General features: G+C 46.2%; 1 protein-coding gene across 1 annotated transcript in view; it reads left to right on the top strand.

Annotated features, from left to right (window-relative positions):
• Window positions 1–9,934: 9,934 nt before the first annotated feature.
• Window positions 9,935–12,393, top strand: part of Pi3K92E (phosphatidylinositol 3-kinase 92E) — a 171,011-nt gene continuing 168,552 nt past the window's right edge. Inside the window, exon 1 of the mRNA XM_050172442.3 lies at window positions 9,935–10,081. The gene's annotated coding sequence lies outside the window, so the exon portion shown is untranslated. The remainder of the gene's footprint in view (window positions 10,082–12,393) is intronic.

The following is a 12,393-nucleotide window of genomic DNA, read 5'->3' as shown; positions in this document are numbered from 1 at the left end:
AATCAAAGTAGTGTGCGCCTTCGTGAAAGCCACTCCCAACCACAGCCGGTATAGAAGCGATGCATCCCGTCCGTGCAGCCCGGGTGGAGGTCGGAGTTGTAGCGAGCGGTTCAGTTCGTACAACCTGGTGTGCCTTATATTTTGGGTGTTCCACTCTGTTAAAGAGAGCTAGTGTGCCAGGTGACCAAGCTGCCTTGCAGCGTCTGTCCTGAAAAGAGGAATGGGAACAATGTGTTGTTCTTGATGTGACTCCCGGGAAGCTTTGTCTCCTTCATAATTTCCACTGGTCCCTTAATTGGCCAGGTAGCGATTGGAAAATAATTTCATGCCCTTTTCGTTGGACGTCGTGATGAAGTTTGACGATCTCGTATGTTAGCTGTTCGTGAGCTCCACGTCTGAGAATTGACTTAATGCTGTGCAAAGCCGATCTCAAGTCGAAAAACACGGCCCATGTACCAGCACTTTCTGTGTCAATAAATTGAAGCGCACTGCGCAGAGCCGTGAGTTTTGCAACCGTGGGCGTCGTGTCATGTGACGTCTTGAATCGCAGTGTTACTCCTCTTGTCGGTATAAACGCAGCATTCCCAGAACTCATCTATGTGGCCGATCCGTCAGTATATATTTCCGCGTGGCTACTGTATTTCTAGTACAAGAGAAGTAAGCTCAATTGCTTTAGTGCAAGCGGTGGTAGATCTGACATTCTTTGAAGCCCTGGAATTCTGAGGTGCACTTCGGGACGCCACGAACACCATGGAGGAGACCCCAACCTTCCCGCAGGTGTATACCCCGATGTAAGCGAGACGCCATATGCACTGACAGTTGTGCTAAATGACGTGCGGGGTCGTTCCAAGGTGAGTGCGGTGAGGTCGTGGCAAGGGGCCCGGGCAATGTGCCTGACATGTGTACGCATTGTCTCGACGACGATGCGCACCGTGGTTGAATAGTCTTTAGCAATGGCAATAGTTTTAGCCGCAGACGCACTGTGTGGTAATCCAAACATATCCCCAGAGCTTGGGCTTGAATTCTCTGAACTGTATGCGAATTGGTTTTGCATATGTTGGATATTACAGGTAGGCTGTACCGGAGGAACCCAACAAACAACACCTTGTATAGCTGTAACATGGATTGTGTGGACACTCCCAGTTCTTTCCTGCAAGGAACCTGAACAGATGATATTCAGCAATCAGTCGTTTTTCACGTGGTTCACGTGAGGAGTCCAGGACAAGTCTCTGTCGATCATAACACCCAAGAACCTGTGACTTCTCCTGGACGATATCACTGGTCCGTTGATTGATATGGCGTACGCAGACATTGACTTCCGGGTAAACGCCACCACTGCACACTTTCCCCACGTCACCTCCAGACCTTGTTTACGAAAGCAGCAAGATGTCGATGAGGTCGCCTTCTGAAGCCGAGCGTGAAGCTGAAGTGTCACCCCCGACGTCCAGATACATATTTCTTCGGCGTAGATAGATAGTCGAACAGTGCTTCACAGGTCTTCGAGTAGTCCAATAAGGGCTAGATTAAAAACGTTGGGCTGAGTATTCCGCCATAAGGGACACCGCAGCTACTGTAATACTGGGGTGTCGGGCCATCCTCGGTGAACACGTTGAATGAACGCATCTGTAGGTAACTAGGAACCCAGAGATATATCTTTCCACCAAGTCCTATTGCTTCTAACGCTTTAAGAATGGCTTCATGGGTAACGCTATCGTAAGCGCCTTTAACGTTTAGAAACAAGGCAGCAGACAAGCGTTTACAGGCCTTCTGGAATTCGACGTACGTTACCAAGTCGACAACGTTGTCTATAGATGAACGGCCGCACTTGAAACCTGTCAACATGTCTAGATAAATTTCATAGTGCTCTAGGTACCACTCCAGACGCGTTAGAATCAACCGTTCCATTACATTGCCTACACATCTAGCAAGGGCTATCGGGCGATATGACGCAATGTCCACAAGCGACTTGCCAGCTTTGAGAAGCGGGATCGGGTGACTTGTCTTCCATTCTTGAGGAACCATGCCAGTCTACCACGAGTGCAGGAGCAGGAGTGCTTTTCGAGCTCGTTCACCAAGGTTACACAGAGCGGTATGTAATTGCATCTGGTCTTGGCGCTGAGGAACGCCTGCATAAATAATAATAATAATAATAATATTAATAATAATAATAATAATAATAATACACTCTATTATTTTTACACAACGTAATACATTCATCAGGCCTGCCAAAGCCACATTGGGCTTGACTGGCAGAGCATGAAAGGCAGCATACAAACTACAAAGCAAGCGCAGCCTCTATTTTGTCCAGAGAAAAAGGGCACTCCGTGCGGGGATCACGGGAGCATGGTGAGTGGTCGGGAGCCTGCGTTTCAGTGGAGCTTGATTAACCGACAATCCTCCTACAGAAGGATTTTGCGACTTCAATCTCTTTGCATTGTAGGTGAAGAGCCAAGGAATTAAACGGGTGGCGCTGTCCAGGGGTTGTACGGAGGTCACGAACAGTTCTCCATATGAGACAAAGGCATTCGGAGATCCAGAGACTCGCAAAAAGACACCCATTGTTGTGAAGCCAGCTTCTTCATACGGCACCGTATTTTCTGCTGTGTGTCTGACCAATCTCAAATCATGAATGGACTTTTGTGAGGTTATATCTTCGTTCCGCACGGCGGCGAACTGCCTGAGGTTTCTCTAACTCGATGTGGAATTCGGTATGTGTGGAGCTTTTCAAAATCGAATGTGTCGTAACCTGTAAGGTACTTTTTATTGCGTCCCGTAGGCTAAATTAATGTTATAGATATGGGTCTGTAGTTTAGGGGTGCAAAGATGTCACCCGACTGCTCACCAGAATCACCTTGCCCACCTTCCAGTCGCCTGGTAGCATGTTCATTTGTAAGGACTGAGTGAAGATAGAGGTCGGTATAATAGAAGAGTATGTTTCAGTGATTTTAAGAAATTTGTAGTTAATATCATGAACACCAGCGGATGGCGACACTTTTGCATGACGGATAGCATTTCATGTCTCGACCCAGTCAACAGTAATATGTGACGCCTGAGGAAAAACCGGATTATTAAACGGTCAAGCAGTACATAAAACGTCGCGAATAATGGACAAAGAAAAAATGTTTAGAAGATCACAGAACTCATGTTTTGGCACAAAACACCCACTTTCAGATTTCAGCCGTATGTTGTCGACATTGCGCATGCTTGCGACACTCCTGAACTTGAGAGGGTTAATAGACAGCCAGTTTGGTAAAGTCATGTGAAAGAACTCGAGTTAGGCATCTCGAAGAGCTTTTTTATACTCTGAGTAGTAGTGAGATAAGCAGACCGCCTGTGCGGATCAAGAGCGTTTTGCAACTGCGAAAAAGACGTTATTTTCTTGTTTAGAAGCCGCTTTAAAGATGCATTGAACCACGACGATTTCCTTGCACTGGGTATTCTACCAAGGGATATGTATTTGTTTTGAAGTTATGATGGCACCTTTTTAAATAATAACAAGTATTCCTCAAGGAAGCTTTCCCAGAACCTTGGGAAATAGGTGTCTGGAAAGGTTTTAAGCTCAATGTTAATGGTTTGGAAGTCCGCTCTGTTGTGCTTGCGAATGAATTTATATTGTTTGGAGGGGTGGGGTGAACACGGTGGCACAGTGAAATGCATAACTGAATCGTCACTTAACACTGGTAAAACCGCTAAAGACGAGATGGCATGCGGAGACGTGATAATGCCAGATCAAGTATATTTGCTGATGATGATGTAACTCGATTGTTGTTAACCATATGGGTAAGATTAGATGTGTCACACAAATCAACAAAAGCAGAACACTGTGAAAGACTTGTAGTAGTTGTATGAAAAGAACTCGACCACAAAATTCATGGAAAATTAAAATCACCGAGAAGGAATGGTGCATTTGGAAATCGGGTAAAAGTTTTATTTAGGCATTCATGCAAGTCGTCGCAAAAAGTAGTAGAAGAATTTGCTGGTCGATAACAAGCGGAAAAAATCATATCTTTGTGATTGAGGCGAATGCACGTACAAATCAGTTTAATGAGTGATTGCATGGGGATTTCGTAAGAATCCAAGTGGCGGGATACTGATATCAATACACCTCCACCAGCACCATCACAGTGGTCCTGCCTATAAACTCTATAATGATTTGTGCAAGTAAAGAGCTCACAGCTATTGATGTTGGCAGACAGCCATGTTTCGGTCAAGACGACGACATCAGCGCAGGAAGTGTCAGTCAGTGCTCAAAGGGGCATCGCGTTTTTTTATGATACTTCTTATATTTGTAAAAAGAAAAACAAAAAGTCACGTCTACGTTTCGCCTCATGGGCCGCGGGTTGACAGGCAGAGCTAGAAGCTTGGGCTGAAGTAGAAGACGCACGAGGCCCACCGCTTTGCAGCCGGGGTATTCTGTGTTTCGATTTCACAAATCCTGTCTGTGAGTGAACAGTACACGTAACATTGTTTGTTTATGTAGAGCTTACTGCATTTTACAGCAAATTTCTTTTCGATTTTCCTGCCAAAGTGAGTTAGGTGCGAGAAAGCCTAGTAGCTTTACAGAAGTCCTTTTGCACAGTATTTGGCGTCCCCTTGAGTTCAGATTTCTTAGAAAATACTGAATCTTTAAGCTTGAAAGAAGTAATTTTTACGGTGAGCGGGCGGTTTTTGTTTGAAAGATAAGTGCCTAAAGGATGTGTGCGTGCAGTGGAAAACTTTCCTGAAGAACTTTACACAATATTTCCTGGGAACTCGCACACGTTTCGTTCGGACTGTCAGCTACCCGGTATAGAAAACCAAGTTACTTCTACGTCACTGATCTTTATAGTTCTGTAACGTGATTGGAAGGCAGCATTTTCGTCTTTGATGGCGTCTGAAACGACACGGTGTATGCTGGCATCGTCACGAAGTTCCTCTATTATGCATACTTTATCCTCTACGGCTGACAGTAAGCGTGAGTGGTCAGGAAATGCCGGGGAAGGGTTTGCAATGAAAACGAATCGCTCTTAACAGCTTTCGTTCACTTTGTACACAGATGGAGGAACATTCTCTGTGGTCGCTTGCTGAGTTCACACGGTGTCTGAGACTTGCATGCTAACATCGCAATTGGAAAAAAAAAGTTCGCTGTTTAACGTTTGGAAACTGGCAGTGGCTTATGAGGGACGCCGTAATGGTATACGGCTACGGGTTTATTTTGACTGCATGGCGCTGTTTAACTTGATTTGCACGTATAATTACCTACTCTGGCTTTATTATTATACTTTTTTTTTCATTTTACTCCCATTGAAATGCGGTCGCCAGGGTTGGCATTCAAATCAGCGACCATGTGCTTCACGGCAGAACGCCATATATCCACTTGAGCCTCCCCGACCGCAGCTGCGGCATTCGGATGTGGGCGAAATTCATGTGAAAGACTCCACGAAATTCGTGATCAGACCTAATGCGACCCTCCACACTTTGAATAGCTTACTGTGCAGCTTCGGGACCTTCCACTACAACACTGAATTTCCATTAATACTGGCTGCATCTCTATTCAAGTCACAGTAGTATTCTTTTTCGACGGTCCCTTTTGGTTTAAGTAGACGGATATAAAAGAAGATGCTCACAAGGTGAACAAAGGTCCGTGGGTCAGATTGCGCAAATAATCTCGTTGTAGCTTGTGCCAAACAAAATGGAAATAGCGAACGTTTCGAAATAGCCTTTGTGCGAAATATTTAAGATATTATTGAACAAGCCGTTGTCCCATATATGTTCTCATTCGACTCACTTTAGATGAATGCGGAGAAAAAAATTCACGGCACTCCATTCATATGCGTTGGGTGCAGTGAGGACTACGTGGTGGAACTGCCGGCTTTGAGCACAGAACACGCACCTAAGCGGTATGAAATCTTATAAAAAAATTCAGGCTGAACTAAGCACACACTGCTTTCCCGCCTACTTTAGCGGACCTGCAAAGCTAGTTCAAGTCCGAATCTGAAAAATAAAAAAAAGGTGGTTTCGCGTCAATGCACATGGCTGGCCGAGTATATCGAGCACTGCGTCTGACGTGGTTCAGCTAACGTCTTCCTTCTAAAGATTGCAGACCGTGAAGCTTCATGTCAAAGCGACGTTGCCTCTGTGGGCTGAGAGGTCGTACCATCAAAGCTAAATGCCGACAAGAGGGCAAGGTTGCTTACAGTTTTGATGTTTTGGTGGCGGTACTGTACTAGTCATAACACAGCTGACGAAATGTTTAGGGGCATTGACATTATTAGCGTACGTAAGCGGTGCTTCTCATTTCACAGATGGGTTCGGACGTCAGATATGATAGCAAACAAATCAAGAAGGCACTATACTGAGATATCCTTCACGAGTGGAGAGCATTTGGAGCCGCTAAACTAAAGGATAAAATGGGCGCCAGTTTTTAGAAAATAATACTCAGCGCAGCTCATACACTCGGACAAAGAACCAAGTATTTAAATTAGCTATTGCAGAGCATCCACGAAAACACAGCTGCTGTAGTGCAAGATACTTTACCTGATTTTTAGAAGGGCCGGAAATACTTGGATGCAATGACTGTGAAGCGAAATTCGCGGATGGATGATCAATATATGAATGGGCGTAAACTTCGGTCACGTGGCATCGTACGCCTCTGTGACTCAGCAACTTGACCATTTTCAATAAATATTGCGCTTCATACACCAAATACCTCAATAACTACGCATGTGCCCAGCGCGGTGAAAAGCTGCGAGTTATCTACATCTGCGTATTTTTAGCAACGCAGTAGAAGTTATGAATACGAGTACAAAATGGAGTACGTGATGTCATCTGAACACTTCCTGCGGGGAGAAAGGACTGTGTCCCTTATGCTCGTCTTTAAATGAAGTAATTTTCTTTCCTGATGGATGGAACGAGAAGTTACTCCCTCTCGAAAACCAACATGGTCGACGGCTGGCTCAGCCAAGTGATGGATGCGATTAGGCTAACAAACGGCGCTTGTTCGCGGCTAGTAAACAAGGTTTCGTTGTAAGCATTGTATGTTACCCGTATTTGCAAAAAAAAAAAAAACCTTTCGGTTGTGTTTTTTTTTTCAGACGTACACAACATGAGATGGTGAATATCACGAAGGAACAAGAATCAAGAGATCACACGTACAGACGGCAGAATAGCGCATTCACATACAAACTTTATGCACGTACAAGGAAGACTAATGTAAACACTACTCGCGCAACCACCTATTGCCATAGGCGGCTCTATAGACATGGTCTTTCAACCTACAATCCCACAATGTAGTGCCAGTGGGCGCATCTCTGTTCGACGTGGTCAAGCAATAAATCTTCACAAAATCTTTTAATGGGCGCATCTCCGTTCTACGTACTCAAAGAATAAATCTCGACAAAATGTTGTAATGTATACAGCCTGCTCATAGGAACCTGAAATACACACCAACCTGTTAAATAACGCCGCGCTCTATCGAAAGCCTTTCGATTAGTGACTTCCAATAATCATATCGGTGCCAATAGCACTGATTAGCCTATCCTGCTTTCGCTTCTATGTCATATCGGATGAAGGTTTATCAAAACAAGCGCTGGCATTTACAAAATGGATATCTTGAGAACCATGAAATATTTTCTTGTGGTCTCATACAAAAACGACAAAAAAAAAAAAACAGTTTTGCACTTCCTAGGCGCTCCTAGAATAGGGAAGTCTCAAGTGAGCAAGACAGAGCGATGCAATATGCAAAGCATGAACTTCCCTACACTATCAATCACAGACGTGAATACGACATGCGCAGTACGCGTGAACGAGGAAGTCACTGTCCTCAAGGAGGAACTTGGATGGTTCCTACTTTCTTGCGCATTTTTTTTTCTCATAGCGCGCATCACACCAACTCTTGCTCATCCTCATGCCTTCTTCTCATCTTTCTTGCTTTCTTTCGTCGAACGGACCGATTCCGGCGGTGGCCTTGCGCTCTCTGTGTTTTCTAGAAATCCTTGTGTCCTTCATGCTGCCGCTATCTACTCGCGCACCTCAGGCAGGCCACACATCTGGCGTACCAGACGAGACACGTGTCGTTGTTCTTTAGTTGCTTTGATCATAAGGGTGGAGGTGTTTTCATTCGACTGATCCGGCTTTTATTTTTCACGAGAGGCGTAGCTCTATGTGGACGCGGTTGTCGCTGTGAGGTATACACTCGGGCTTCTTTGCATGAAATGCCCAAACTTAGTGAGGGCCCGTCAACGAAGATAGCTGTAGAAATTTTCCATCTGACCAATTCGTATTTACAGTGCCCAATAAGATCTATAAGGCCCCCACAGCATTTATACATTTACGTCAATATAGCCGTGCAGTCGAAGATGGTACCGCAGCTGTCTGAAGTGCTGCCACCGGATTAGTGTGGCAGAACATACGTCTGTGACGCGCATTTGTTACGAAAATTACGCGTGCGTTGCTGCACATATTTTCGCGGATAACAAAAGCAGCGAAAACACAACGGGCAACGGAAGAAGGCCACCACACGCAGTTGGACGCATTAATTCTTAGTGGACGAGTAATAAAGGTCGTGTAACTAGCCCTAGTGTTGTTCTTCAAGAGTCGTCAGTGAGGATTGAAATGTACTCGCATTGCTGATGTCGTTCAAAAAGGCTGCATCGACTCCATGTGTTGAGCGCTATAAGCGAAGTTGTGGATTACGAGGCGCAGAGCGTTCACCGTCACCAACCTGGGATCTTCTTGAGGATGACTCTTCCGCAGGCGATAGCTGAGAACTTCAACGCTCTCTGTAGCATTGCCACTGAGAAGTTAGTGAGAAGTTAGAAGTTAGTGAGAAGTTTACGAATAAAAGCTTTTTGTATACGTAATACCCCATTTAGGTTTGTTCCTGGTTATCAATCTGGAACTTTAAATAATTCTTTGGAAATGGCGTGAACAGCCATTGTTTGGCTAGCGATGCACACTTTTTCGAGGAATCCCTTTGGTCCGTTAGGCAAGTGGCGGGAAGATAACACTTGTTCCGCCCCCCCCCCCCCGGCCCCCTCCGGTTCTTCTTACGCTTCTCACTTTCCCTACCTGGCAAGAACATCCAATTCCCAGGCCTTTGATGCGTAGACGTGATACATATATTTCTTTAAACAAACCTGGCCTATAGGCGCAAAGGGAATTCTTGATTTGCCAAAGCTCAGCCGAACAGGCACTCTCCCCAAGGGCGCTAATCAATGGTTCATTCATTCATTCATTCACTCAGTCTGTCAGACTATCACTCAACAAATCGCTACACCAATCAATCAACTTTCATCGAGCCCTTTTTTGTTCTGTGTCGTGTTTACAAACTGATTCGCGCCTCAGCGATCGGAGGATGTTTTGTCGTAAGCAAGGATGACGGATACCGCAAAGAGTGCGAACAACGTGCTTCCTGAGGCCTGGGGAGGAGAGTCGGCACGCGTCATGCGCCGTTCGGCGCAGTAAGTCGGAGGGGGGTGTCAAGTTTCCCTCTCGTCACTCAACGCCAGAGCAGGCCAAACATTGCTGCTTATGCTTACGTGGTGAACTGCGCGCACTCTCGCCCTCTCTCTCTCTGCCTCGCTGCGCTGAACATTGCGCGAGAGAGCGACACAATGGCTCCGCCGGCGTGAGGTGACGTTTGTCGGCGAGGTTACGCGATGCAGTGACGGACTTTTAGAACTAGTAGTAGCAACAGTAACCGCGGCAGCGGTGCGTTAGCGTGCGGGCTCCGAAGCGTCGTCTAGCGGCTCCGCACGTGTGTCTCGTAACCTTCCGTTTGCGGGCGCGCGGCTTCCAAAGGGAAACAGGATATCCCCTCCCTCAGCCCTCGCTCCAAAGCGGCAACATGCCCGTGCTTTCAAAACGCTTCCTTTTCGATAGAAGGCGGCGGAAACCGCGCGCTGCGAATCGCTGTGGCCGTCGCCTCTCTATCGCTGCCGCGAGGTGCCGCAGTTTGATTTGTTCGTGGGTTTGCGGCGTGAGCGCGCGCGTTCGTCGAGCGCTGCTTCGTTTGTTCGCCGGAGGCTGCTGCCTCCTGCATTCCTCGAGGCCGTTGTTATCGCCTCTGGTAATCCTTGCCGAAAGGGATCACTGACGTCAGGTGAGTGACATATTGAGGGGACGAGCACGTTCGAAAGGGTGGTGGTTGAATGTGTTTGCCTCTCGCCTAAGCAACACGTTCTCTCTCTCTTTCTTTTTTGTTTTGTTTTTGGCACGCTTAGCCTCTATTGTTTGCGAAAAGACGACCCTGTGAATGCCGCACTTCTGCGACAATGAACAGCTTGTTTAAGTAAATGGAAATTTGCGTTTCGTTGTCCCTCGCCATCTCTGGATCGCCTTAATTAAAATGTAGAAATGCTCTGCCTGACCTTGTAACCAACAGCAAGTACAATTTTTTGTTGGTGATTGCTTTGGAACGGGGTTCTCCAGGAAATCCGAGTTCCACGTGATTAAACAAACGTAGAATTGCGAGAGGACCGTTTGCTCGTGACGAAGCTTTCGCAACCTTTACAGAGTACTCTCTAGGCTCTGACACATTTTTCGTATCGAGCATAGTGCGCGCCAGTCAAATAACGTAGCTGCATAAGTTGAAGGTACATCCTGCTCCCCACCTCAAAATGATTCCGGGAATGGCGCAAACTTTCGCTTGCGCAAATATGCAAAATTTTGCAGTGCAAGTCGGCTGCCGTTGGCGTTGTAGTTTTCTCTGCTCCGCAAGTCATGCGTGTCGTCGGGACACATGTGGTATAACATGGGTTGCAAGCGTAATTGAGTATTTTCATGTCGTGTTGATGACATTTTCATGTTAAACCAGTATCCAAGACTGTTAAAATGTGTCGCTTTGCTTTCAATTCTATGAAGATTTTCCGGTTACGGTTTGCCTTCAGTGTGGTTTCACCCCTATTGAAAAAACCGGCGTCTTCCAGTGCGTTGCAGCGTGAAAGCAGCGCGTTTTTTGACATTGCATCGCACTGGGGACGCTGGCACTCGCTGGGAGTCAATAGGACACGAGTAAGAACGCCGGATAAGAGCAGGGTCACACTGGACGACGAGGCGCTGGCTTCACTGCCATGACGCTGGGGCGCAGTGGTTTGTGCTGTACACGCGCTCGTTCTCGCTGCAGTTCGCTTGCTCGCTTCAAGAAACTGCGCTGCTTGGGTCTGTGCTGCGCAGGTTCCAGTGCGCAATGAGTACAGGTGCTGCTGAATATTGAAAGTTTTATACAATTTCATCGCTAGGCATACTAGTCGCTTCTCCTAACTAACGCTATATCTTTGGGTCATAAACGTCTATTTCGTGTCGCAGCTTGGAATAAAGGTGCGTCAGCTACCCTGTTTTATGCATGCATAATTGACACGGAAGATCACTTTCGTTTCGCATTTCCCCTTTTGACTGAGCGGATAGCTACATTCCTGAACGAAACCATGCAAACGCAGATGACCCCTCATTTTTTAGTAGTTTTTACGTAACCGATGACTGCAAGTTGTCGCCGTTGTCGCAGTGTTGTGGAGTCGACACGAAACACAGAAGTCTTTCAGACGCGTTCGAACGGACCCCGAGTTCGAAGCCTACCACTGATTGATATTATCACACCGATAACAAAGCGGAGGCGTTTCGTGCCTTGCCACTTTTCCTAGTGTACTAAAAAAATAATAAATAAACGGTTCTGAGACTCAGATACACATATTTTAGCATTCGCCAAGTAGCCGCGCCTAAACCTTTCACCAAAGCTTAGGCCTAGCGTGTCTGCCGAATCCGTCTACACGCTGTCAGCCCAACTGGGCTCACGAATTAACAAGCATAACAAGAATAAATCACTTTATATTTCAGCTTTCGCAAGGGTGTTCTTAAATAAACCATTTTTTCGTGTCTACAGTCGCAGCACAAGAAGCGATGTTCGCCGATGTGACGCACTATTATAATCGTAGGTATATGAACTCTCACTGACGGCTGCCAGCACTAGCCTACGCCATTCTGACGAAGATATGTGACTAAACAGACGTGTCGATTGAAACAGATCGTTTAACTAAGAAAATGTTGCATATCCCTTGCGCGAAGATTAAGAAACGGCTATCAAAAACGGCAGTATCAGCCCAAACAGCGTTACACGCGGGTGGTTCGTTTAGGACTTTTCTCGATGTTAAAATACCAATCGCAAATGAAAATTGGTGTTCCGTCACTTCAAAGCATACTTCCGAAAACGGATAACTTTTTCTTTCTTATACAGGCGTAAGTTGTAGTTGCGGGGCGATAGCGCATCAAACATGTCGGTGCGAGAGAGAGAGAGAGAGAGAAGAAACCTTTATTTAGCCGTATAGTTATGTAGTGCCAGGGTGTATTGCCCTACTAGATGGCCAGCAGCTCAAGCCTACTGGCGACCTCATAGGCGCGCTTGAGGATACGGTTTTCGAT

Source organism: Dermacentor andersoni, chromosome 3 (assembly GCF_023375885.2).
Source record: "Dermacentor andersoni chromosome 3, qqDerAnde1_hic_scaffold, whole genome shotgun sequence".
NCBI lineage: Eukaryota > Metazoa > Arthropoda > Arachnida > Ixodida > Ixodidae > Dermacentor > Dermacentor andersoni.
This window is presented reverse-complemented; position numbering and strand designations above follow the sequence as displayed.